General features: G+C 44.9%; 1 protein-coding gene across 7 annotated transcripts in view; it reads left to right on the forward strand.

Annotated features, from left to right (window-relative positions):
- The window catches only part of RREB1 (ras responsive element binding protein 1), a 144,553-nt gene that overhangs the window by 10,246 nt on the left and 107,669 nt on the right, over positions 1-26,638 (forward strand). Inside the window, exons 1-2 of one of the 7 annotated variants that reach the window (XM_055113160.2) lie at positions 22,076-22,171; positions 23,536-23,696. The exons of the other annotated variants lie outside the window; for them this stretch is intronic. The gene's annotated coding sequence lies outside the window, so the exon portion shown is untranslated. Of the gene's footprint in view, positions 1-22,075; positions 22,172-23,535; positions 23,697-26,638 lie in introns of those variants that run through there. 7 annotated transcript variants of the gene reach the window in all.

Genomic DNA, 26,638 nt, shown 5'->3' on the forward strand with positions numbered 1-26,638 from the left:
CCTTTATTCTGACACTTCAATATAAAAAACAAAACATTTCTCTGAATATACAAAATCAAAATCTTAATTTTCTCATAAAAGAGGTAGATATGTCTTCAGAAATAGGGGAGATAACCAGGAAGATGGGGTGGGTGTTCTGAAACACAAAGGTGAACCATGTGAATAGGTTTCCTGTTTTTTTTTTTTTTGAGACGAAGTGTTTTACTCTTGTCATCGAGGCTGGAGTGCAATGGCGCAGTCTTGGCTCACTGCAGCCTCCGCCTCCCAGGTTCAAGCAATTCTCTTAGCCTCCCGAGTAATTGGGATTACAGGCGCCTACCACCACACCCAGCTAATTTTTGTATTTTTTTTAGTAGAGATGGGGTTTCACCATGTTGGCCAGGCTGGTCTTGAACTCCTGACCTCAGGTGATCCACCCACCTCGGACTCCCAGAGTGCTGGGATTACAGGCATGAGCCACCGCGCCCCACCAGGTTTCCTTTTTAAACAATGAATTTTTATTTTTATTTTTTTGGAGACAGGGTCTCTCTATGTTGCTCATGCTGGTCTCAAATTCCTAAACTCCTGGGATGGAGCAGTCCTCCTACCTCAGCCTCCCAAAGTGTTGCGATTACAGGTATGAGGTATGAGCCACTGAGCCTGACATGAATTTTAAAAAGCAAAAAGAAGAAAACGACATAGTGTGTGGAAGTTCTTGGTATTTTTTATACAGGATGAAATCCTGGTTGATTAAAAATATATTACTATAAATATTTTTTAACAAGTGCTTATCTACTAACTAGAGTTTAGGCTCAGATTTGGCAGATACATTCAGATATAATATTCTAACATAGTTTTATTTATCAGGAGGCTCATATATTTTCCTCTTCAATACAGAAAATAGTTTTTTGTTTTCTTTTTGAGACAGAGTCTTGCACTATCTCCCAGGCTGGAGTGCAGGGGTGGAATCTCAGCTCACTGCAACCTCCACATCTTGGATTCAAGCGATTCTCCCACCTCAGCCTCCTGAGTAGCTGGGATTACAGGCGCATTCCACCACACCCAGCTAATTTTTGTATTTTTAGTAGAAACAGGGTTTCACTATGTTGGCCAGGCTGGTCTCAAACTCCCAACCTCATGTGATCTGCCCGCCTTGGCCTCCCAAAGTGCTGGGATTACAGGTGTGAGCCACCGCTCCCGCCCAGGAAATAGATTATTTTAAAGTCAGTTTTTCCTTTGCTTTAGGAATTTTAAATGTTTTGGAGGATAATTTTATAAAACTAGTGAACATCTCAAACAGGTTTTCTGTGACTTGGTTGGTTAAATCTGTATGTATTTGGCTAAGGTGTTCTACTTAAAAGTTTAAAACCAAGTATAGTTTAAAGGAGGCTTAACTTGCATGTCTCTGAATTTGATTTGTATTTAAATCATGAAAAGAAGGTTTCTGAGAACCATTTGTTCAAAAGCTTAATAAGGCTTCACAACCTCCTGTCCTGGAGTGTGATTCAGTATGAGATTCAGCGTCCTTTTGAAAATAGTCAGTTTTTCACCACCAAATTTGCCAATCCCATGGTGTTTTTTTTAATTATTTTTTATTTTTTTTGATTATTAGAGACAGGGTTTCACCATGTTAGCCAGGCTGGTCTCAAACTGCTGACCTCAGGTGGTGCACTCACCTCGGCCTCCCAAAGTGATGGGATTACAAGCGTGAACCACTGCACCTGGCCTCCCATGGTGTTATTTTTTTTTAACATTTACAGATTTTTATTGATTCAGTACATATTTGAATATCCGCTATGCAAGGCTACTGTGTTAAGCACCAAGTTTACTGGTATGGGAAAGATAGTTGAAAGCCTCATAGAGGATATATTGCATCGAAAGAAATGGCAGGCATGGTGGTTCACGCCTGTAATCCCAGCACTTTGGGAGACCAGCCTGGCTAGTATGGTGAAACCCCATCTTTACTAAAAACACAAAAATTAGCCGGGCGTAGTGGCGGGCATCTGTAATCCCAACTACTCAGGAGGCTGAGGCAGGAGAATCGCTTGAACCCTGGAGGCAGAGGTTGAATGAGCTGAGATCGTGCTACTGCGTTCCAGCTTGGGTGACAGAGCGAGACTCCATCTCAAAAAAAAAGAAAATAAGGACGCATGTTCAGCAACTAAGAAGTCATTTTTATATACACGTGCTAAGTGCTACCAGTGTGTGGCCTTTGTGTGTGTGGGAGGAGTGAAAGATGCTGGGAGGCCGGTCAAGGAAGGCACCTTGTGGAAGTGACATTTGAGCTAATAGCTGAAGGATGGGTGAGAGGAAAGAAAAAGTGTCAGAAAACGGCTTGTACAAAGACCCTGAGGTTGGAGAGAGGTGTGCGTCCAGGAAAATGAGAAAAGCACAGTGTTTGGAGGAAGACAAGACACAGAACCAGTGAATTGCAGGGATGGTGCGGTAGATAAGGGCTAGAGCAGGCTGCTAGGAACTCTGGGAAGCTACGAAAAGTGTTAGGCCAGATTAGCACGATGAGATTTGCATTTTTAAAGATTATTCCTACCCAGAGTTGAGAATAGACCTGGCTAGAAGGAAGCAACTGTTTGCCTTCTGTTTGGAAGAATGTCAGTTAGAACGCTAGTTTTTGAAACTTTGAAAACCGGTGGTGGCAGTAGAAAAAGGGAGCTTAGAAGGATTTGATAAAGGTTTAAGAGGTGGGAGGGGCTTGGCGATGAGGAAGGGTCGTGGAAGGGAGACATGACTTCCTGGTCTCTGGCTTTTGCAGCTGAGTGGATGATGATGCCTCTGACAGTGAAACGCTGGATTAGTCAGGGTTTACGAACAAGGTGTGTTCTCTACCTTTTAAAGAGCTATATTTATGTCCCCAACCCCACCCCCCGCCCGCCTTTTTTAGCTATTTCTTTACTTGCACTGTGTTTTAGTTGATTAAAAATTATGTACCTAGGCCGGGCGTGGTGGCTCATGCCTCTAATCCCAGCAGTTTGGGAGTTTGAGACTGGCCTGGACAACAAGGTAAAAAACCCTGTATCTACAAAAAAATACAAACCTTAGCCGGGCATGGTGGTACACACCTGTAGTCCCAGATACTCAGGAGACTGAGGTGGGAGGATCACTTGAACCCAGGAGGTTGAGGCTGCAGCGAGCTGTGATTGCGCCACTGCATTCCAGCCTGAGCAACAGGCTGAGACCCCTTCTCAAAAAGAAAAAAAAGTACATGGCATGGATGAAGCATGAACAGTACTTATGTAACAGTGAGAAACAGACGTTATGTTCTTACCATTGGGGAAAAAACCAATGGCTGCCTCCTATTCTATCCTCCTTCTTTTTCCTTTTTTTAATTTCCCGATGCTAAAAGGAACAGGAAAAATTTCTTGTAGATGGTCTGAGCTTTTGAATGATTTTTAGATGAGATGTACACCTATTTTTGTTTTTTTGAGACAAGGCCTCGCTCTGTCAACAGGGTGCAGTGCAGTGGTGTGATCACGGTTCACTAGAGCCTCGACCTTGTGGGCTCAAGTGATCCTCCCACCTCAGCCTCTTGAGTAGCTGGGACTACAGGTGTGCGCCACCACGCTTGGCTAATTTTTTTTTTTTTTTTTGAGACAGAGTCTTGTTCTGTCACCCAGGCTGGAGTGCCGTGGCACGATATTGGCTCACCGCAGCCTCTGCCTCCTGGGTTCAAGTGATTCTCCCTCCTGCCTCAGCCTCTCGAGTAGCTGGGATTACAGGTGCCTGCCACTACGCCTGGCTAATTTTTGTATTTTTAATAGACATGAGGTTTCACCATGTTGGCCAGGCTGGTCTCGAAGTCCCAACCTCAGGTGATCCACCCGCCTCAGCCTCCCAAAGTGTTGGGATTACAGGCATGAGCCACTGCACCTGGCCAATTTTTGTATTTTTTTGTAAAGATGAGATTTTACTATGTTGCCCAGGCTGATCTCGAACTCCTGGGCTCAAGTGATCTACCCACCTTGGCCCTCCAAAATGCTGGGATTACAGGTGTGAGCTACCACACCTGGCCTAGACCTAAATCTTAAAAGCACTGAGGTGTGTTTTAGCGATGCTTTATCTGTTTGACTTGAGCATAGGGTTCATGGGAAGAGCCTTTGGGTAGGGACCAAGCTAGGACTCTCACAGTGGCTCAAACCTTTTACTTAGGAGCATCAGAACTCATTTCGCGACCTGATTTTCCAACTTATTTCTTAGTTGGAACCACATAAAGTACCTCAGTGGTCACCCGATGCCCTTAATATATTAGAGTTACATTAGTATTTTGCTTGACCTGTAATCTGTGTGAAAACATAGTTCATTCAGTCAGCAACACTTGTTGTGTATCTAATGTGTTGGGCCCTCCACTAGATCTGTGGGTGCCAAAGGAGAAGATTTATTTGACCCCTTTCACAAGGAGTGGAACCTGTCCCCATGGAGTGATTGTCTAGCTGGTATTTAAATACCTCTGGTGATGGCTGACTTGCTCCCTACCCCCAGGCAGTCCTTTGGTTTCTACTACGTTAATTAACTTTTTTTTTTTTTAATGGCAAACAGAATCTTTTTGGAACAAAACCGACAGTGACGTGTTTTCCACTGAGTTGGTACACACTAGAAGCTGGAGTGCAGGTGTGCTGCCCTGCTTGATGCAATGCAGGGAGGCAGGGTGCAATCTGACCCTGAGACTTCCATCAGGGTGTGCTCCGGCCACTCAGCAAGTGGTTGTCACCTACTTAGGATTTCTGCTTCCCGAGGGAAGGTGCCTGCCTCACTTGGATGCATGGCCCATCCCCTTCTGTGTGAGTTGGGTCACCAGCCTTTAAGATGGTCTCACATGAAAGTCTTATTGGGCTCCCATTTTGGGTAATGCTTTTCTCTAATATCATCCGAATAACTCATCCAAACCTCAGGTGAGCATGCTCCAAAGAAGCTTCTCTTTTATAAGGTATCAACCCTGATGGATATAACCTGAACATTCCTTTGGGCCCCAGGTAGTATACTGAGGAGAACGTGAATTTCCATCTCTCTCTCATTTTTTTTTTTTTTTTTCTTTTTTAAGGGATGGAGTTTGTTGTGTCACCCATACTGGAGTCCAGTGTTGTGATCACGGATCACTGCAGTCTCGACCTCCCAGGTTCCAGTGATCTTCCTACCTCAGCCTCCTGAGTAGCTGGGACTACAGGCGGGCACCACCATGCCTGGCTAATTTTTAAAATTTTTGTAGAGGTGGGGTTTTACTATGTTGCCCAGGCTGGTCTCGAACTCTTGGATTCAAGTGATCCTCCTGCTTTGGCCTCCCAAAGTGCTGGGATTACAGGCATGAGCCACCGCACCTGGCCCAACCCTGTATTTGGCCAGATGAATTGAATAGATGGGAACAAAACTCAACAAAGACCTTCTACTCCTCACTTTTTCTGATTGGAATAGCTTGGTGAGGAGATGGCTGGGAAGAAATCTTTGAAAACTGGACTTAAGCGTATTTTTGAAAATTTAAATTTTAAGGTACTCTACAAACAACTTGGAGTCTTTCACTTCAATGTGACCTAGGCAGATGTGTAGATTTAGAGGTCAAATGAGAAGTGTGTTATAAATACAGCATACTAGATAATTGCCTTGTTATGAATATCCAAAATTGGTGATAATACATTTAGAAACCAGTTTCTGCTGACAAGCGTGTATCAGCTCACTTTTGGATAACCCATCCACAGCTACTTATTTTGAAGAGTGCTGGATAGTGGTGACCACACATACCCTCTGTTGGGTAATGTGTTTTACCTTAAACATTTGTGTTTTTGCCTCACCATGGTGTTGCCCCTCGGGGCCCTGGTTTGTTGGTTTCTCTAGGCTGTGGGGTCTTGGCATGTCTTACATACGGCTGTTTTCTGGATATGTTAGACAATCTGTTGCATCATCTGTGAATGAAGTTGAATGCGTTTTTTTTTTTTTTTTTGGAGACAGAGTCTCACTCTGTTGCCCAGGCTGGAGTACAATGGCGCAATCTCGTCTCACTGCAACTTCCACCTCCCGGGTTCAAGCGATTCTCCTGTCTCAGCCTCCTGAGGAGCTGGGACTCTGTACAGGCGCGCACCGCCACGGCTGGCTAATTTTTTGTATTTTAGTGGAGACAGGGTTTCACTGTGTTGCCCAGGCTGGTCTCGAACTCCCGAGTTCGGGCAGTCCGCCCTTCTCAGCCTCCCGAAGTGCTAGGATTACAGGCGTGAGCCACCACGCCTGGCCGAAAGTTGAACGTATTTTACATAAAGCTCCTGAGGACCTGAGGAGATTACTGAAATAAGTTAATAAATAAATACATGTTTTGGAATTTTAGTGAGGTTTTCTCAGAGAAGTTCAGAGTGGCATCAGTTAGGCCAGGCCATGTGATGTGTCTTTTTTTTTTTTTTTTTTTGGAGATGGAGTCTTGCTCTGTCGCCCAGGCTGGGGTGCAGTGGCGTGACCTCAGCTCACTGCAAGCTCCGCCTCCTGGGTTCACACCATTCTCCTGCCTCAGCCTCCCGAGTAGCTGGGACTACAGGCGCCCGCCACCATGCCCGGCTAAGTTTTTTGTATTTTTAATAGAGATGGGGTTTCACTGTGTTAGCCAGGATGGTCTCAATCTCCTGACATCGTGATCCACCTGCCTCAGCCTCCCAAAGTGCTGGGATTACAGGTGTGAGCCACCGCGCCCTGCCTCATGTGATGTGTCTTAAGGGTATCTGTGATATGTCCCTTCTTTGTGTACCCAAAGGCCTGTCATCTTGCTAAGAATGCGGCGTTGGGATACATGGTATAAAAATTACTTTTTCCTCAGGAAAGTGGACACTCTGCTTTAGAAAGAGAGTGTATCCATGTTTGGTCCTGTTGCGGTAGTAAGCTCTGGGACTGGGGTGGTCACCCGTCTGAGAGTTTTGTCGTTGATTTTATTTTTTATTTAAGCAGTTCTTGATATAGATGTGGCAAACACGGTGGCCTGTGTGTTCTGAGGCTTGCTTTATGCCTTTGTCCTTCCATTCTGCCCTGGAGAGTAGATGCTGTGTGGTCATGTGTTCCTTTTGTGGTGTGCTCAAGAAAAGCGGGGGAGTATATGTGTATTGGGGAGGTGGTGTGGTTAGCATTGGCCAAATTATTATATTTAGAGATCATGATTTATGTCATTGTTATCTTTGCAGGAAGTGGAATTTTGGAAGGGCTCATTTGGCCAGCTTGTCTCTAGAAGTCTCATGGTAGCTAGCATTGCCTCTTGTGTCTCTTCAGGAAACTGAGTACACAGAAATCCAGTCCTAAACACCAGAAACTGCAAGTGGTTATATTACAAATTAATCTGTCTAGAGTACTTTTAAATAAGTTCAACTCCCAGCATTCAAGTAACAGACCACCTTTGGTGAAAAACATCCCTGGGCCAGGCCTGCCTGTATTTGCTTTAAATCAGATATACCAGAAGTTAGGCATTTCAGTTTCTCTTCTGCCCATGCTGGATTACTCCATAGGACTCCATTGTTATAATTTAGTTTTCACCCTTTGTTGGTTGTTAGGCTTTTCATGTAGAAATACTCCCAGCATGGTGGCAGTAGAAGCAGCAGTCATAAGATCTAACATTTATTGAGCCTGTACTAGTTACCAGCCGCCTAAATTCCTTTCATGCATCATCTCATTCATTCATCACAACAATTCTCTGACCCCATGATGTAGATGCAGTTGTTATCCCCATGATTCAGATGAGGAAATTGAGACCCAGAGAAGCAGCTAGCTAGTAGGGCTCAAACTGTGAAGTGTGACTCTGAGCTGTGCTTCTGACCTCTGGCAGACTACCTGTCATAGAGACATGATCCATTCACCAAACAAGAACTCACTGAAAACCTGCTGTGTGCAGATCCTTCCTTGTGAGGCACATCGAGGGGAAAACTGTTCTGGCTTGTGGAAACAGCAGATTACAGCTTACCAGTGGAACAGCTTATTCTAGCTGGTATTTGACAACATAAGCTAGAGCTTCACTTCTGTGATGGTCAGAAGGGAGATTCAGTGTTTTGTGGAAGTGAGGGGTTTGCAAAGGTGGTGTTAGTACACAAACCAGGTGACTGGAATTTGGGAGCCCTTATAGAAGGGAGGTCAACAAGACACTAAAGCATAAGACTGTCAGGGAAAGACCTGGTGGAGAGGTAGGGTGAAACACTGGACAAATTCTGCCAAGTATGGAATTGTCACCCTGTTCCCCTTGGAAAGGTTAGAGTGTAGAACAGAGATGATCTTTTGCTTGGTGGGAAATGTCCCAGAAGTGGAAGAGTGGGGCCTTGGACTCCAGGCTTCTGCTAGTCCTCCATGTGGTTAATGGGGGGGCCTCTCCTGTCTCTTGAAACCTTTCATGTGGGCACCACTTTTAACCTCCCTGAAAGTACTCAGCCCTGTTTCAGACTCACAGGTTGCCTACTTTTGAAGAGACTCTAAGCTCTATAAGCATTTGGGAATTTAGTTTTGCATTGGGTAGGGCCAGTGCCTTGAGAACAGGTCCATTGTTGTTTTATAATAGTTTATTATTTTACGTGATATGGAAACTCAAGGTTTTGCCTCAGAACTGGTATTGGGGTGATTGTAAGAGGCCCAGTGACATGTGGCAGTGTTCAAGTGTGATAGCCTCTGGGAGGTGTTGTTTCTTTGTTGTTTTACTTTTCAAGCAGGAAGAGCCGTGTGGACTGGAGGGCAATGAGAGGAGGCTGTCCTGTCTCTTAGAGTGTGTTTGGGATGGGGGTCCCCAGTGTGCCTTGCTCCTTTGTGAGGGCATCAGAGCAAGTTATGGAACTGGCAGATATTGAATTACGGTAAGTACTTCAAGGTCTGTTTCCTGCTTCTTCCTGTCTGCGGAGAAGGACTGTTTTTTGTTTGTTTGTTTGTTTGTTTTGAGACGGAGTCTTGCTGTGTCGCCCAAGCTGGAGTGCAGTGGCATGATCTCGGCTCACTGCAACCTCCACCTCCCGGGTTCAAGTGATTCTCCTGCCTCAGCCTCCTGAGTAGCTGGGATTACAGGTGCGCACCACCACACCCAGCTAATTTTTGTATTTTTAGTAGAGGCTGGGTTTCACTATGTTGGTCAGGCTGGCCTTGAACTGCTGACCTCGTGATCTGCCCGCCTTGGCCTCCCAAAGTGCTGGGATTACAGGCGTGAGCCACTGCGCCCGGCCTTGATTCCCCCCCACCCATTCTTGTTGCCCAGGCTGGAGTGCACTACAACCTCCGCCTCCCAGGTTCAAGTGATTTTCCTGTCTTAGCCTCCCTAGTAGCTGTGATTACAAGCACACGCCACCACATCTAGCTGATTTTTTTATTTTTAGTAGAGATGGGGTTTCATCGTATTGGTCAGGCTGGTCTTAAACTCCTGACCTCAGGTGATCTGCCTGCCTCCGCCTCCCAAAGTGCTGCGATTACAGGCATGAGCCACTGCTGGCAGGACTGTTTTGAAACTAGTAACAGAGAATTACGTCTTGTGTGCTACCAGCTCAGTTATAACTGACCTATCTTCTCTATTTGCTACTGTTATTATCATTGTTATTTTGCTCACAGCAGCTGGGTAGTTTCAGCAAAATAATACTGAGAAGCAATCTGGATTAGGAGGCCAGCATTCTGGGCTCCTTTTTTCCCATCTGTGGAATATCACCGTCAGCAAGCCTGCATCAAGAACCGTTTCTTGACACCTGCCCTGGGTACCAGGCTCTGGAAATGCAAGGATGGGTAAAACATGGTCCCTGCCCTAAAACTCGTCAGTGCCTCATAACCAGCAAGGACAAGTGGAGGGGCCTGCAAGTGGGAAGTGGTTGGGAAAAGAAGAGGAAGTGATGCTCTCAAATGTGCAGGGCTTGTCACGTGGAGCAGGACGATGTGGGGAAGGAAAACGTCCTTCTAGGCAAAAAGAGCAGCTTAAGTACAGGCCCTGGAGTATGAAAATATGAGGCTTAGTTGAGGACAGGGTAGGGCAAAAAGTGGAATGTGACTAGAGGATAGGGCTTAGGCATGTTGTATTGAGTTGGAATGATGAGAAGTGTTGGCCCTGGAAAAATGGACGGGGGCTCGGTGGTGGAGTCTGTTGTGAGCCATCAAATGCTTTGGAGCAGGACTGTGATGTGAGCAGCTCTGTGGTTCAGAGAACTGCTAACCCTTTAGAAAATTTAAGTCGGAGAGAAGACAAGGTGTTTAGCAAACTGCAGTGTGAACTTGGAATTTGGTATTCTCTTTAACAGAATAACTTCTTCCCTTTTTTTTTTACAAGAGATTTTTCAACCCAGGATATGTGGGCTGCCTTCTGAAGCCTTGTTAAATGATAGTGGAAAGGTGGGAACATTTATTTTCAGCAAATATAATTCAACAATGTTTAGACTTCCCTAATTGTGTTGTACTAATTGGTACTTATTTAAGGTCATTAGAGATTGGAATTCTTTAGAGGAGAGGGACTCTTTTCTCAAAACTATTGAGGATGGACACTGGGAGCTGAACTGGGACAATGTATTCCTCGTAACCACGAGTTTGGTGTGTCAGTTGGGAGTGACTGCAGGGTGGGACAGGGTGTGAGCAGAGGGCCAGCTAATTTGCTGTCTTGATGACTCTGTGGATGATGGCTTTAGGGGCTGGCAGCGTCTGGTGGAAATAGAATCTGTTCAAAAGGTGGAGCTGCCTTACAGCAGTTGCCAGCTCGCTGCTCACCTGCAGAGCATGTGCCCTCATCTGGGTCACGGCTCTGCCCCTCAGATGTTCCTGGTCCTCTGCTTGGATCTACCCCCTTCACTGCAGCTGAAACAGCCAACAAAGGAGCATCATGTGCCCGAGGCCTGAAAAGTTAGAGTGGATGTGAAGGAAGTCAGACTGCAGGCCCCAAAGACAATTAATGGTGTAGTAATTATTGTAGAGGCACAACATTGCCTTGTACTCTCAGGTTTTCAGAGTCCTCTGGGGAAGAAATACGAATTTTTTATAGCCTGACTTTATACATTTCAAAGCTTGTACTCATGGACTAAGGGACTTGGACGGGAGGGTTGCGCAAAATGGGGGTAGGCCTCCTGTAAACTTGGTGGGTTGGACAGAACACATACCTCAATCATTTCCATCACTGAAAACAGATTGTTTCATTTTATGATTTTCCGAATTGTTGGCGAACATTTTTTGTTTAGTTTTGTTTTTTCATGTGTTCTCGCATTTGAGATTGTGCAGGAGGAAGTAGGATTCTGGTAAGCTGAAGTGGAGCTTTTGGGGGACCTGGAGGGGAGCTGGGTTGGAGGCAGTGTCTGAAAGTGCTGCTTTTAGTGGGTTCGACCAGGGCACACTACTTTGGGGAAGCAGAGCACCATGTATGTCTCTGTGTGTAATCATCTCAACAACTTCATGAGGTGTAGCTGTTATTTTCTCCTTTTTAAAGACAGGAAACTGAGGCTTAGAGATGCTCCTGTTTCTGAGATCATGCAGCCAGTGACACATGACCAGGAAGCTTTATGGCAGGCTTTAAGAGGAGTTCTTTTAGATAATCTCAATATACGGTGATACCTGGAGAGTTTCTACCACTCGACTCAATTTGTTTGTCTTGGGGCCGGGCGTGGTGGCTCACACCTGTTGTAATCCCAGCACTTTAGGAGGCCAAGGCGGGCAGATCACCTGACTTCAGGAGTTCGAGACCAGCCTGGCCAATATGGTGAAACCCCATCTCTATTAAAAATAGAAAAATTAGCCAGGTGTGGTGGTGGGCACCTGTAATTCCAGCAACTCGGGAAGCTGAGACAGGAGAATTGCGTGAATCCGGGAGGCGGAGGTTGCAGTGAGCTGAGATCGGGCCACTGCACTCCAGCTTGGGCAACAGTGAGACTCCGTCTCAAAAAAAAAGTTATGCTTTTGAGCTTAACACGTTATTTGAATACCTCCAGCTTCATCTGAAATACTCTTAATTGAGCAATTGCTGTGCTTAGGATGCTAGGTTTAGGCATGGTGGAGTTTGGTGGTTCTTGCCTTTGGGGAGTTGACATTATGAAAGGAATTCTTATGCCATGTGGACCCTGAGCCAAGTTCCCATGGGAAGGCCAAGGCTCACAGAAGCTCGCAGGAGTGGGTCTGCACTTCTAGGAAAAGCACAAGTAGGGGCTGAGAGCCCAGCGGGAAAGCAGGTTGGTTTTGAGTTTACAGTGTAATGTGGTGTTGAGGAAGGTGTCTGAGAAGATGGGTTGGAGGGATAGTGGGGCAAGGTGGAAGGTGGGGCAGGATTTGACCTTTTCTTCTTAATTTAAGTGGTAGGGAGTCCAAAGTTTTTGAGTAGAGAAGTGACAGTTGGCCTGCTTAGGCCTTGGAGACACCCTCAACAGTGGGCATGTGGTTTGTGTGTCTGTGCTTTGAGTGACTGCCGTGGCTCACTTCACTGTTTGCTTTTTGGCCTGAGGCAGAGAGTGCCTCCCATGGCAGCTCGTACAGGATGAACCAAGAGGCAGCACCCAGGATATCTGAATTGCCTAAAGCCACTGCAGTGATGTACACACATAGCGAAGCTTTATTTCTTTACAGCCATAGACTTGTTGAAAAGCTGAATCACATACTTTGCTTGATATTTGACTTTGTGGTTACCAATTCCAGGTGAGCCACCTTCGAGAGGGGTAACATCCTGTTGTCGGAAAGGTGCAGCCGGGCAGCAGGGAACCTGGGTTCCACTTTAGCCCTGACATAGAAAGTTTTGGTTCATGTCCCTTTGGTCTGGTAGGCCCCTTTTGGGTGCTTGTTTACGGAACTGATTTATCTTGTTTATAATGTTGGTAGACGGGTGTATATACCAAGACCTCTGGTTTACTGAAGGTAGGGCCAAGAGCTTTCCAGCAGTCTGTTGAGTGGAGCTACGGGTCAGTCAGGACACCTGGCCCAGAGCACCGTGAGCTAGTGAACCTACTTGTGGTCCCAGGTGTTGTAGTGTGGCACTTGAGCCCACTCTACTGACTCTCCCCTCCCTCACTCAATTTTGGAGTCTTGCTGTCTTTGCCTGTTGCTGTTCTCTGCCTCAGCCCAAAAGGAGACAAGGAGTGCCTTCACCTGCCCTCATTGGGGGCAAGAGCAAGTCTGGATAAATGACTTTTACTGAAAATTCCTCCAAATCATTTTTATCCTCCATAGCCAACACTCCTTCCTCTAAAAACCTGCAAAGTAGTAGTAGTAAATCCCTTTCCATTCCTCTCCTTTGCTCTTTCAGGCCTCTGGTAAAGCTGGAAGCGCCTGAAAGAGAGGCAACCGAAGCCAAGGCTGCCGTAATCCACGCGCTCTGGACGTCACCCTGGGTGACTCAGATTTGGTTGCATTTGTCATTTCACAACCACCTGCATCTGATCCCACTGTGTGGGCAAACTCTCTGCTGGGAGTCTCTGCCTGGTGCCTGGTCTTGGGGGCATAGTGTTCTTCCCCAGAATTGCTTTTCCCAGCTCTTTCTCTATAGCTTTAGTCATGGGGTTCACTAGTGAAAGCTGCCATGCCTACCCTCCCCATTTACTTTTGTTAGTAGTCATTTCTTTTTTTTTTTTTTCGAGATGGAGTCTTGCTCTGTCACGCAGGCTGGAGTGCCATGGCGTGATCTTGGCTCACTGCAACCTCTGCCTCCTGGGTTCAAGCAATTCTCCTGCCTTAGTCTCCCGAGTAGCTGGGCTTATAAGCACCTGCCACCACACCCAGCTAACTTTTGTATGTTTAGTAGAGATGGGGTTTTACCATGTCAGCCAGGCTGGTCTCAAACTTCTGACCTCATGATCCACCCACCTCGGCCTCCCAAAGTGTTGGGATTACAGGCGTGAGCCACTGCTCCTGACTGTTAATAGTCATGCCTTTTTTTTTTTTTTTTTTGAGACGGAGTCTCGCTCTGTCGCCCAGGCTGGAGGGCAGTGGCGCGATCTCGGCTCACTGCAAGCTCCGCCTCCCGGGTTCACACCATTCTCCTGCCTCAGCCTCCGGAGTAGGTGGGACTACAGGCGCCCGCCACTGCGCCCGGCTAATTTTTTGTATTTTTAGTAGAGACGGGGTTTCACCGTGGTCTCGATCTCCTGACCTTGCGATCCATCCACGTCGGCCTCCCAAAGTGCTGGGATTGCAGGCGTGAGCCACCGCGCCCGGCCAATACTCATTTCTAAGAAGCAAATATGTACCATCGTATGCCAGTCATGGTAAATGCTTTCTGTGCATTATCTTCATAGTCCTCACAACAGTCCTATTAAATTGGTATAATTATCCTCATTTTGCAGATTTGGAAGGTGGCATTTGGGGAGGTCACCCTAATCTTTTCAGTTACCTAACTTAATGTACAGGAGGCATTATACCTCTTGCAGTCTGTATTTCATCTGATTTAATCTTTGCATCAACTTAAAAGTTCACTGTTATTTCTGTTTACAGATGAGGAAGCTGGGGCTTAGTTTAAATAACTTGCCCAAGGTTACTCTAGCTAGTTAGTGAGGGAGTCTGAATTCAAACCCAGGGCAGTGTACTCCAATACAAGTGCTCTTCATCTTTTCACTTCTGCATTTGTTTTTTAAGTAAAAATATCCACTTTTGGGCTGACAAAGCTGATAGCTTCTCGAACTCCTGGCCTCAAGGGATCCTCCCATCTCTGCCTCCCAAAGTGGTAGGATTACAAGTGTAAGCCACACGCCCGGCCAAAGCTGATGGCTTCTATTGGATTTGTTTTCTAATGCTTTGTCCATTTTTAAATGGGGGAAGAAAGGGAGATAATGTACTATAGGTTAAGCTCCTTGAGGACTTTTTTTTTTTTTTTTTTTTTTTGGAGACAGAGTCTCCTCTGTCATCCAGGCTGGAGTGCAGTGGTGTGATCTTGGCTCACTGCAACCTTCACCTCCTGGGTTCCTGTGATTGTCGTGCCTCAGCCTCCCAAGTAGCTGGGACTACAGGCACATGCCACCACTCCCAGCTAGTTTTTGTATTCTTAGTAAAGATCGGGGTTTTTTGGTTTGTTTGTTTGAGACAGAGTTTTGCTCTTGTTGCCCAGGCTGGAGTACAATGGTGCAATCTCGGCTCACTGCAACCTCTGCCTCCCGGGTTCAAGCGATTCTCCTGCCTCAGCCTCCGAAGTAGCTGGGATTACAGGCATGCGCCACCATGCCTGGCCAATTTTTGTATTTTTAGTAGAGACAGGGTTTCATCATGTTGGTCAGGCTGGACTCGAACTCCTGACCTCAGGTGATCCACCTGCCTCGGCCTTCCAAAGTGCTGGGATTGCAGATGTGAGCCACCGTGCCCAGCCGAGATTGGGTTTTACTGTGTTGCCCAGTCTGGTCTCCTGGGCCTCAAGCGATCCATCCACCTCGGCCTTCTAAAGTGGTGGGATTAGAGACGTGAGCCACCACGCCCAGCCACTTTTTGTTCTTTTTAAGCATTTTATTCACTGATGCCTCCCAAGCACTTGCCATAGTGCCTGGCACATACTAGGTGCTCAGTCAGTATTTGTTGAAGGAATGAATGAGGTAGGGGTTATTTGACCTGTTTCACAGGTGGCGATATTGACACAGAGCAGTTGGGTGTCTTGCCCATAGGCATGCACCATTGTTGAAAACAGCTTTTGCTCTTCACACACAGATCTTTTTTTTTTTTTAACAGATTTTTTTTTTTACAGGTATAAAATGGAAGTCATTAGACCTAAGTGATGGGATTGTAGAGTGTAATATAACACACTATAAATACCCAGTGTCTGGTATACAATGTCAACATTCAGTAAGTGACTGTGTTTGTTGTGGTTGGAGCTTCTTTTCTGCATGTGCCCTCATTTTGGGTAGGGTTGCCACACAGATAAGGAAACTTGAAAATTTGTGAGCCATGGAAACCTTTTAAAAACATGTTTAATTAATCCAGTGTTTCTGTCTTTGCTATACTATCCATCAAGCAATACAAGTAGTCAAATTGGTGATATGAGTTCACATCTATCCTGAGCAAGTCGACAAATGGGTTATGACTGGCAAGATTTGATTAAATGATATTTGCATTTTCCCTGTTTACAATCGTAGAGCATTGCACTGGAAGGGGCCTCAGGGAAGCATGGTTCGTTTCTTTTCCTTATACCTCCTTAGCTTACAGGTGAGGAAAGTGAGGCCTGGAGAGATGCAGGGGGCAGGCTTGATGTGGAACTCTGGACTTGCATGTCACATTCTCTTAGACATCAGCTCACCCTGCCAAATCCAGGTGCCTGGACGGGCTTGTATGAACTTTTGTGGTGGAGCCACAATTATTCCTACTATGATGTTAGTAGCAGATTGTATCAATAATCCACCAAGAGCCAATACATCAAAATCAGGACTGTTTAAACATTGTTTTTTACCCATCATAAAATGTTCTTAGCCAGGCACCATGGCACACCCGGGAAGTCCCAGCCACTTGGGAGGCTGAGGCAGGAGGATCGCTTGAACCTAGGAGTTTGAAATCAGCCTGGGCAACATTGTGAGACTCCATCTCTAAATAAGTAAATGAATGAATGAATGAATGTTCTTATTCATTGTACATAATAAGAAGGAATATGAAGAAAAAACAAGTTATCCTAAATTAAGATTATAAAGTAAATAGTCCTAAGGATTAAAAATTATTTTTTCATCAGAATTTTAATTATTTCACTGCACCTATGCCCATAATAGAAGAATTATAAATGAACCCAAAGGAAAAAACATCTAATGATGCAAAAAGGAAAAAGGAAAGTAAAATTGTTTATGCCCACAAGTCAGAGATAACCATTGTTGATACTTTACTATTTCCTTTTAGGTGGTTTTCTATGGATATATACACATATTACAAAAATGGGATTTATTGTGGACAATAAAAAAACCCATTTTTGTACATGTCTTTATACCATATGTTTTAAAATTTTAATATGATATGACAAGTCTTTTTTGGTGTATTCAAATATTCTTGAACATGAAAATCACATTTTGATGTGGCATAATTTTGGGGGGCAGGGTCATAGGCTAATGTTATAATTATTTTGCATTCCCTGGGCACTCATTGTGTGAGTGAAGGAACCTATCTTCTAGGTTACATGAAACCAACATAGTATTAAACTTTTTATGGTAAATTGTGAATACGTAGTTCATCAGAAATTTATTTTAAAGAGGAAAATACTGAACTGACAAAATGTGTGTGTTTATTTTTGGATAGCATGTGATCTGTCTTATTACCCCAAACCCGTGAGGGTTACTGATGAAAAACAAATTGAGCAGTTCAAAAAGTCCTTTCGCTAGAGGGTTGGCCTCTCTTGAGAGGAAGGTGTTTGTTCTCTTACATAGGGCACTGTGTTGTGAATGTTAGGAATGATGTGATGTGTCCTTTATCTGTGGTTGTATTTTTACTGGATGTTTCTCTTTAATCAATGTCATGTTATTTGGACATTCTAGAGCAATTATTCCCAATCTTTTTAAATGTAAGGTACTCTTTTAATGTAAAAAATTTCCAGACCAAGTATGATTTTAATTATTTTTTTAGATTCTGTTGAGAAGCTCTAATGATAGAAAAACTCTATCAAACATTTTAGTGGCACTTATCTTTATTAAATACAGCAGCATTTTCATATACTTGCAAAATAATTGTACATATATGTGTAAATTTAATTGATTTCTAGATGCTTGATGAGCAAATGAATAAGTGGATCCCTTGAAATAGCTCCCTGGAGGGCCCCTGCCCTAGAGGAAGACAGATCCTGCATATGTAACCCTAAAGTCTAATGTCAGGAAAATAATGATTAGACTAGTTCTGAACCGCAAGTGGAGTTCTGTTAACTCTAGAGCTAAACGCCACTGTATGACAAGTTAGGAAGATATATTTTCTTCCACCTGTTCATACACTGAACGGTTTCCAGAGCAGCCCTTGATATCACCTCATTTTCCTCATCATTTCAAAGAATTCAATTGGGGAAGAGAATGCAATCAGCCAGATTGTAAGAAACATTTGGACATACTTAATGACTCTCCCTTGGCCCTTTTAATTAATCTACTGTGATCTATTAGAGAGAGGACTGGGTTTGTTAGCTAGGAGACTAACAAACGTAAGGTCCTGAATGCAAGCCCAACCTTGATTATGATTAAAATAGAAAAAGATATACTTCACACCTTGGTTTTTCCATCTCTAAAATGGGTAGAATTATCTTCCTTGTGCCTTCTTAGGAGGTGACACAATGATACCCATGGGCAGCATTTTCTTTCTTTTTAATCAGTAAATGTAAACAAAAACCTTTGTAAAGATGGAAGCTATTGGAAAGTACCATATAAAGGATTAGGACCGTAAATCCAGGGAAATTCTAAGCATTCTGAAAGCTGCTTTTAGGCAGGGCAGCAGCCAAAAGACCAGCTGGTAGATTGAGACCTTTCTGAAAAACCTGACTTCATTCTCTTGTGGTTCCATTTTCCTTTTTTTCAAATGGGGTCTAGTGGCTTAGTTGTGGTCATTCCGCAGTTGATGCCTCTTTCATTGCTGTTTTTCTGGTTCTGACAACAGCAGCATTCTTGCACCACTTAACTCTCCAAGATGCAGGCAGGGGAGGTGACTGCCTCATTTCTGATGTGCTTGTTAGCTACAGGAAAAGCATCCTAGTATTCTACCTTTGTCTAGGAGTTGAGATTGGGAGCAGGTATTCCGTTTAAGTTTTATGTGCCATCTGTATATTTTCAAAAACATTTAACATGATCTTTATTTCAAGCTTTTATAGCCCTTTCAAGTTGCTCTAGGGGACTTAGCAAAACAGGTAGACAGTAAGTACAGATCAACTGAGCCCAGGAAAGAATGGGATTTGGGAAGATCACATTGTTTGGATTTTCTGCTGATACTAAAGCTGGATTTTTACTACACAGGCAGGGAGAAATTACTGTCCTGTGGTGGACCTGGTGAGAGAGGTGGCATATGACTAAGCAAGTCAGCTGACCTCAATTAAAGGGCTGTGACCATCTGTACAATGGGACCAGTACCGCCTCCAACTGTTGGTCTCAGCTGAGTGAGATTCCCATGTCTGAGGAGGTGATCAGGGGTGATGATGACTTTTGATGGAACTGACCTCACACAGGTTTCTGGGGGGGAAAAACCCACCAAACTTTAAGAATTCTAAAATAATTTTACAATTCTGATTTGAGTAGAAGTTTGATTTGAAAAGGGACTTCATCTGCACCTTCTCTTTTGCCTTTGTTTATAGATGTCAGTAATGCCCGTATTTTAAAAAGTAGAAATGAGTTATAAATTATATCTTAAGGATTTTAGTTTGTTTTGAAGAATTGTTTAATTGGCTAGGATTTCTCCCCCCTTCAGTAGCTTCAGATCCCAATGGCTAGGCAATATGGAGATAATAGTAAACAGGATTTTGTAAGAGATGTTATTTATTTATTTATTTTTAAATAGAGATAAGGTCTTGCTGTGTTGCCCAGGCCAGTCTCGAACTCCTGGGCTCCAGCAATCCTCTATCCTCAGCTTCCCAAAGTGTTGGGATTACAGGCATGAGCCACTACCCTCAGCCTGAGACATTATTTGAGGAGGAGGTCATGAATATATAATAAACTTAGGAGTACAAATGAAAAGTTTTCTCTTGAACCTACCTTTTTGAACAGAAGAGGTGATTTTTAGGTATAATGGTGTGCAAAGTAACAACAGCCTCTAAAGACATTTAAAACAATAAATAAAGCATAAATATCTTTATTCAGGATGAACTGAGTTCTGAAGCCTGATGTTTTCAAGAGTTCTTTATTATCAGGTGGCTTGTGAAAGCCCGTCGTTAACCAAACGTGTTGTGTTTGCCTCAGAATTTTATTAAAAAGGTATGCATAGGTTCCTATCCCCCTTATGTGAGGTGGCAGTGAAACAGAAACTTGATAGAAATATTGAGGAGGGGAAAAGATGAAGCCACCGCGGCACCTGGCCTCCCTCTTTCACTTCCCTTTCCAACTCTGCTCCTTTGAGATGTTCTTCGAGAAGATGGAGGAAGCTTGCTGGGTTTAGGGTCATCACCCAGGATCTGGCGACGGGAGTGCCTCAGCATTGGGAGTTCCCTCCCCAAAGCCCAGAGCTAACTCGTCACATCCAGCTGCTGTCAGGAGTTGAGCAGTCCTGTGCCCTGGCTTTCCTGGGAAGGCCTGGGTGGAGGCGGCAGGAGCAGGCAAGGGACCAAGAGAGTGCCTGCTAGACCTGATGCCTCTCCCTTCCCCCCTGAGCCCCCAGGGAAGGAGCTGCCTTATAGACTCGGGTACAGGGAGGCAGGGAATAGAGGGTTGGAATCCAGAAAAGAGGGTGGAGGGCATGACTGCAGTTACTGCCATTGTCTCAGGACAGACAGACCAAGCCCTGGTACAGAAATTGTTTGGCTGTTGGCCTTTTCTCTTCAGATGTTTACATGCAGGAAGTGCCTTTGATAAAGTATGGTTTGCTAACATGAGTATGATATGCATGTGCATTTTTGGATGCCAAACACATAGGCAGATGAAACTAAGAAGCCAGATGCTAAGATAGTTGTTGATGAATTGAAACTAGCCTAACTGGCTCCACTGTTGGAGTCATTTGCTCAAACTACTCCAAACTTTTGTTTGGTCTACTGAAAACATTAGTTGGAAAGGTACAGCGTTAATTTAAGGCAGGGAAGCCTCCAGCACGTGAGAGTCGTGTCTCTCTCGGTGATGCTGGGAGGGAAGGATGGGAGATGAGAGTCATTTCACGGCCGCCTAGCTCCTCCTCTTCCTCTCCCTGCCCTGGAGCTGCAGCCTCAGCTTTCAGAGTCTCTTGCCTGGTGGTAGGCCCGGCGAGCGGTTGGATTTTAAGTATTTCACAGTTATTTTCAGTATCATCAGTCATCACTTTCAGAGTTCCTTTTCTTTTTCAAGGGTACCCAGTCTAACTGTTTAGCTCCTTTTCAATAGCCCTCCTCACTCACTTATGCCCAGTCAGGAAGATTAATAATGTTAACTGATTTACTATCACTGCAAAAAGCATTAGTTAATTAGACTTTTACACCTCAGTCAGATGGCATTAGACACCCTTTGTGCACTTTAACTCAAGGATGTTAAAGACCTAAATCTTTCAGAAAAAAAGAAAAGAAAGAAAAAGGACAGGCACTTTTCCAGTTTAAGCTGCATGTTGGTCCATGTTAATTAGGCATTTGTCCTTTAGTCTGGAGGTGATAGAAAATGCCAGTTACTGTGGTATTTAACTGACATCAAACTCCTGTCCAAATAATTCAGTTGGGCCCAGCCTTCTCTCTTAATTGGTGGGAAGGAAAACTTCGGCACACACCCAGAATAGGGAGGAAACTGTTACTTACGTTGAACATTTTGAAGTTTCATTCTGAAGGATCTGAAAGACACTTGAATATTTTTTAAATTAACTATCCAGTTGAGCTTTTTAAAAACAGTAACAAAAGAATCTCCCCTCAAACTTGAGCTACCCCAAATGATTAGCTTTTGTAAGTCTTCAGAAAATGAAAGTTTAGTAATTGTAATCCAAGGTCAAAGTGGTGGTGGTTATCCAAAGCTCTTATAGATTTATGTATCTGTTTGGCCCTGTTTTAAACAGTGCTCTGAAAATTGACAGTTTTCTAGCTCACACTCATATTTCTTTATTAATACCAGAAATTCACAAGTGGGTTAAGGCACCCACCAGTATACACATTTAAAAATCAATATATGCTAGCATATTGGGACAAAAGTGACATGAATATGATTGTTTCATGGGAGCAATTAGATGACACTTTTTTTTGTTTTGTTTTTAAAAGTAACTTGTTCCTAGTTGCTGGAGAAGGTAATCCTCCGTAACAAGAGTATAGTTTACCTTATTCATGAGTTACGTAAAACAATTACAAAAATAATGAAAAGTTTTTTTTCTAACTAGTAGGTAGCCTTATTTGACTCTAAACCTTACTCACTTTTGTGTATGGTTTCTAGCCAAAGGTTCACACATGTGAGAACATTTCACTTTTAGTACTGAACTACTTTTTCGTGCACTGAATGAATACAATATGTTAACACTCCTGTAAGGCCCAGAATTGCTTGGCTGCCCCTTGCCCTGCCTGCCTGGTACTGGCTGAAAAGGTACCATTGTTTGTTCTGCAAACACTGAGTGATGTTTGTTTCCAAGGTGACTGGTTCTATTGCTGCCCTTTAAGCAAAGGCGGGAGGGGGGATGGGGGAGAGAGAAAGTTGGCTTCAAACACCTGAGAGCATCCTGTTCTGGGTACAGTGTGTGTATGTATATGTTTGTAAGTTGAAATTTTATTTTAACTGAGGTAATTGGAGAAAAAGGGATAGTGTAGAAATGGGAGGAAAAGACAGTATCAGTAAGTTAAAAATATCAGTAGGTTCTGATGTTTAACTCAATATACTTTGAATGTAATGGTAAATGTTAAAATTAAAGATCTGGTTTGACTGAAGTTAACTTTACATTTGGAGTTAAGGGGAGAAAAATATTTTAGATAACTGTTGAAATGTTAAATTTATTTTTGCATAAAATAGTTCTGCTATAACCTATGTGTAGCTATTCAAATGAATAAATATTCGACAATATAACTGAATTGGTTATTGATCAGGTAGTTGGGCCTTCAAAAAAAAGCATGAGAATATGAAATATAAACAGATTTAAGTTCTGTAAAAACAATATCTGTAAAATCATTCAGGTATATTTGTGTTCAAAATTTTCCAAAAAGATAAAATAGATTACAAGTATCTTTTAATTGGTGATATATATTGACTCAATTCATTAGACTTTGGAAATTTATATTTTATCAGTCAGAACTTTTAGATTCCGACTAGAAAAAAAATTCCTTCTTGGTCCTTTCCCCCACCCACCCTTTTTATTGTACATAGATGCTGTTAACAGAACTTTGCCTTTTTCATTCCTATCAGGTTTAGTACAGTTCATGCGCAGGTTTCAGTAAACATTAACTACTTTTATCAGAGCTTGCAGTGTGCTGAATGGTTAGCAAAGAGAGTGTACTGCAAGAGACAGATGAAAATGAGAGAGTCCAAGGTCACATGGATTTTGAATTTTTTTTAATTATTGAGAATTTAGGGGAAAGACCATCAGGCTTCACACTTTAAATCTCTTTATGTGGGCCTGCCACACGGCTTCTTTGCCAGCTTTCGTATGTACTGAAGCTAAAACATTTGTTCAGATGCTGATTGGCAAGGCAAGTGACTTTAAAACATGGTTTTTTTTTTTCTTTCAATTAAAAAAAGTTTTATTCAGGGCTGCCTTCTAGGATGAAAGATTCTCAAGGCCCTATCAAAGACGTAATGCAACACTTATCGTGGTGATTCTTAAGACTCCTTTGAATTTTATAGGGATATCCTTTTTCTCTTTCTCAAAGATTTTTCAGGATTGCCTTCTGATAATCTATTTCGTTTCTGGAGTTAGCACAGTAACTCGTAAGCCAAGTGCTAAGATGAAATCTGAAACACAGATATAGAATAAACGTGTTTTGGATATCATGTAATGTTCCCCAACTTTTGCCTATCATTTTCGAAAACAGGAATGTGATCTGTACTTATTTTTAGAGAAAAGGACACGAACATTTAAGAAATTACTGACAAAAATTATTCTCCTCCTGCCCCTCCGATCCAATAGGTTTGAAGCCGCTGGTCCTCGCCTTTTACTCCTTAGCTGGACAGCGGGTTCGGGATCTGCCCCATGACTAAGGCTGAAGTGGAAAGTTGCGAAGATAGAACAAGAGTTGTTCCTTAGGGTGGTGTCCCTAAACTTGAAAGTGGACTTGGTCCTGCTCGCAGGTGGGCTTGCACGCGCCAGGCTTCGTGTGGTGGCTCGCGCGCGCTGGCCCCCGAGCGCCAGCGTGGGTGACCCGTGCCCCGCCCCGGACGGCCTTTTCACCCTGTTCTGTTTCTGGGGAGGGGCGAGGGGAAAACTGCGGGTGCCTTCCCTCAGAGGCGGGCAGCCATTGTGCCTCGGGAACACGGTCTGAGTAGAGTTGTGTTCCCACAGCTGAAGGCGGCCGGCGGCCCTCCCAGGGCCTCGAGGGTCTGTCTGTGCCCTCCTCAGGCTGGGACCGGGCAGCCGACTGCCCGCGTCAGGGCTCCACGGCCGCAGGGGCCCCCTCGGGCCGCCCCCAGGGCTCCCGCGGTGGGTGTCCGGTGAGCGGGTAGCGAGGCCATCAGTCAGGGCGGCGGGCGCCGATTGGCTGGCGGGCTGGCGGGGGCGGGGCGGGGCGGGGCTCGGTGTTCGTTCGCGCTGTCGTTCCCCTGTGAGTAGAGCCGCGTCCTCCAGCGGATCTTGCCGCACTTTCCTCAGTTGCGAAGGGCACGGCCGCTGGGGACACAACCTAATGAACAACCAGAGCTCTTCAGAGATGCCTTTAGCAACTCAGCTCCTTAAAAATAATAAATTCCTCTTAGGGAAAGATTAGAAGATGAGTGTGCTTGGAGCGAACCCGTGCCCGCCCCCCCGCCTTTTTTGGCTAGAGGGCATTTAGCCTGTGACCACTTTTAAATTTTCACAAGATTTGCATAGACATGAGCATGCCCTCTCGCATTATGTAATTATTTCCCCAAATAAGTCCCCATTGAAACATTTGGCTTCCCCGATGGCTATTTCAGAATAAAAAACATGTAGCAGGGTATTTCATGATGGGTAGCTCCAAACACTTTTGTTTAAAAGAAAAACCACGTATCTAGAAAATGCTCCTTAAAGCCTTTTTTGACGAGGAGGAGGGGTGCAGACACTTGCCTGCGGCAAAGTGAACCTGGAAGGAGCCGGGCGTGTGTAGGACACAGCCCAGGAGAACGGGCAGCCGGGTGGCCGGGCCAGGAAGCAGGGCCTTTCTGGCCCTTTCCGCAGAGGGCTGGATAATTGCCTCTCCTTTCTAAAAGGAGCCGTTTTCTGGGCCGGGAGCGGTGGCCCTCGCCCATAGGCTCACGCTCGTAATTCCAGCAATTTGGGAGGCCCAGGCAGGCGGATCATCTGAGGTCAGGAGTTCGAGACCAGCCTGGCCAACATGGTGAAACCCCGTCTGTACTAAAAAAATACAAAAATTAGCTGGGCGTGGTGGCGTGCGCCTGTGATCCCAGCTACTCAGGAGGTTGAGGCAGGAGAATCGCTTGAACTTGGGAGGTGGAGGTTGCAGTGAGCCGAGATCGCGCCACTGCACTCCAGCCTGGGCAACAAGAGTGAAACTCCGTCTTAATTAAAAAAAAAAAAAAAAAGGCTATTTTTCTGAGAATGGAGGTGGAGGACCACACAAAACCCAGCCAGTTCTCGTGGCTTCCGCTTTTACACCCTCCTCCGAGAGCCGGCTCCCATGCCCTGCCCAGCTGCGCTGCCCTCGGCACCACCGGGTGCCTGTCCCCCCGCAAAGCTGGACGCCCTTGTGTCCTCCCGCCTGCCCTCGGTGTCAAGTCTCCCTCCAGGACGCAGTTTCTCGATGTTCTGTACTGGAAGTACATCACCAGTGAGGGCAGCAGGTCACTGTTTGGTAACCATCAGGCTGTTCCGGTGGCTAAAGGTTGCCTGCTGCCAGGCGCCTTGCTGAGTGTGCCCTGCCTTAGTCTGAGACAGTTCGTGGGGTCAGGCTTGACCCCCAGCAGGCCCGCTTCATGAGCTGGCGCCTCTGCAGCCATGTGATGGGCGGAACCACGTGGGGCCAGCTTACCAAGCCAGGGCACTGACTTCTGCCCTAAGGCCGGGCAGGGAGGACCCCAGCACCGGCCACTCTAGGACCCTAGAATGAGTTCAGTGACTTTACGTGGCACCCCCTCTCTCCACTTCGAGACTTACCTCACTTTTGCTGCACCACCTTTGGTGGTCGCTTTTCTCCCAATAGTGATTCTTCATTCTTCATGGGGGGATAACTTTTCTCTTCTACACATGCTGGGACCCCACTCCAGGAGGTTCTGGTGAAGCATGAACCATTGGCTGGGGCATTGGAAGCTTCCCAGGCGATGCAAATACAAAGCCCTAATAAAGCTTTCAAAACTGCGTTAGAAACAGGTCACTTTTACATTTGTGTTGGAAACTTGTCTTGAGACAAATGAATACATTTGAGCCACTGGGATTTTTGGGGAAAATACAGCTAAAAGGGTTAGGAAATGATACATAAGGAAATTCTCCCATCTGATGCTGGCTGGCTTGCTTGCTTGCTGCAAACCCGAGTGTTTTCTATTAAGTGAGGCATTGTGGTTCCTATGCTAGCCCTGATGGGCCTTCAGCACTGGCAGGTGTAAATGCGGCTCATTAATTTTTTAAGAAGTTGGAACTCTGACAGTTTTCAGGGATGCTGAGTAGCTGGTACCAGATGTTTCTTTTGTTAAGGGCGTGGAGAGGCAGTGTCACAGGTAATCAGGCTATGGTCGTTCACTCCCTTGGTCTGAGACTATGCGTTTTGTGGTGCTGAATGTTTTCTTAAACCAAGAAGGGTGTGGGGAGGTGCATGTTCTGGTTTCTAGTTGGGCTTTCCCCCGACACTGGCTCTTGCAGTATTATCTTAGGTAGAGGTGTTGACTCAATTATCATTAGACCCAGCTCCTGTTGGAAGAGAGTAAATGGTGCTTGGGGCCTCTTTATCTAGACCGTTTTGCCACCGCTGAAGTGACAGCCTGTGCTTCTAACTGAATTCAGTCCTTTTTTTTCACTCCCTTTCTGTGGAACAACAGCAAAGTCGGCCGCTCATCATTCGGGTGCAGACTTTACAGCCTCTGAACAGCCTCTGCTTTTGCAGTTT

This window comes from Pan paniscus, chromosome 5 (genome assembly GCF_029289425.2).
Source record: "Pan paniscus chromosome 5, NHGRI_mPanPan1-v2.0_pri, whole genome shotgun sequence".
NCBI lineage: Eukaryota > Metazoa > Chordata > Mammalia > Primates > Hominidae > Pan > Pan paniscus.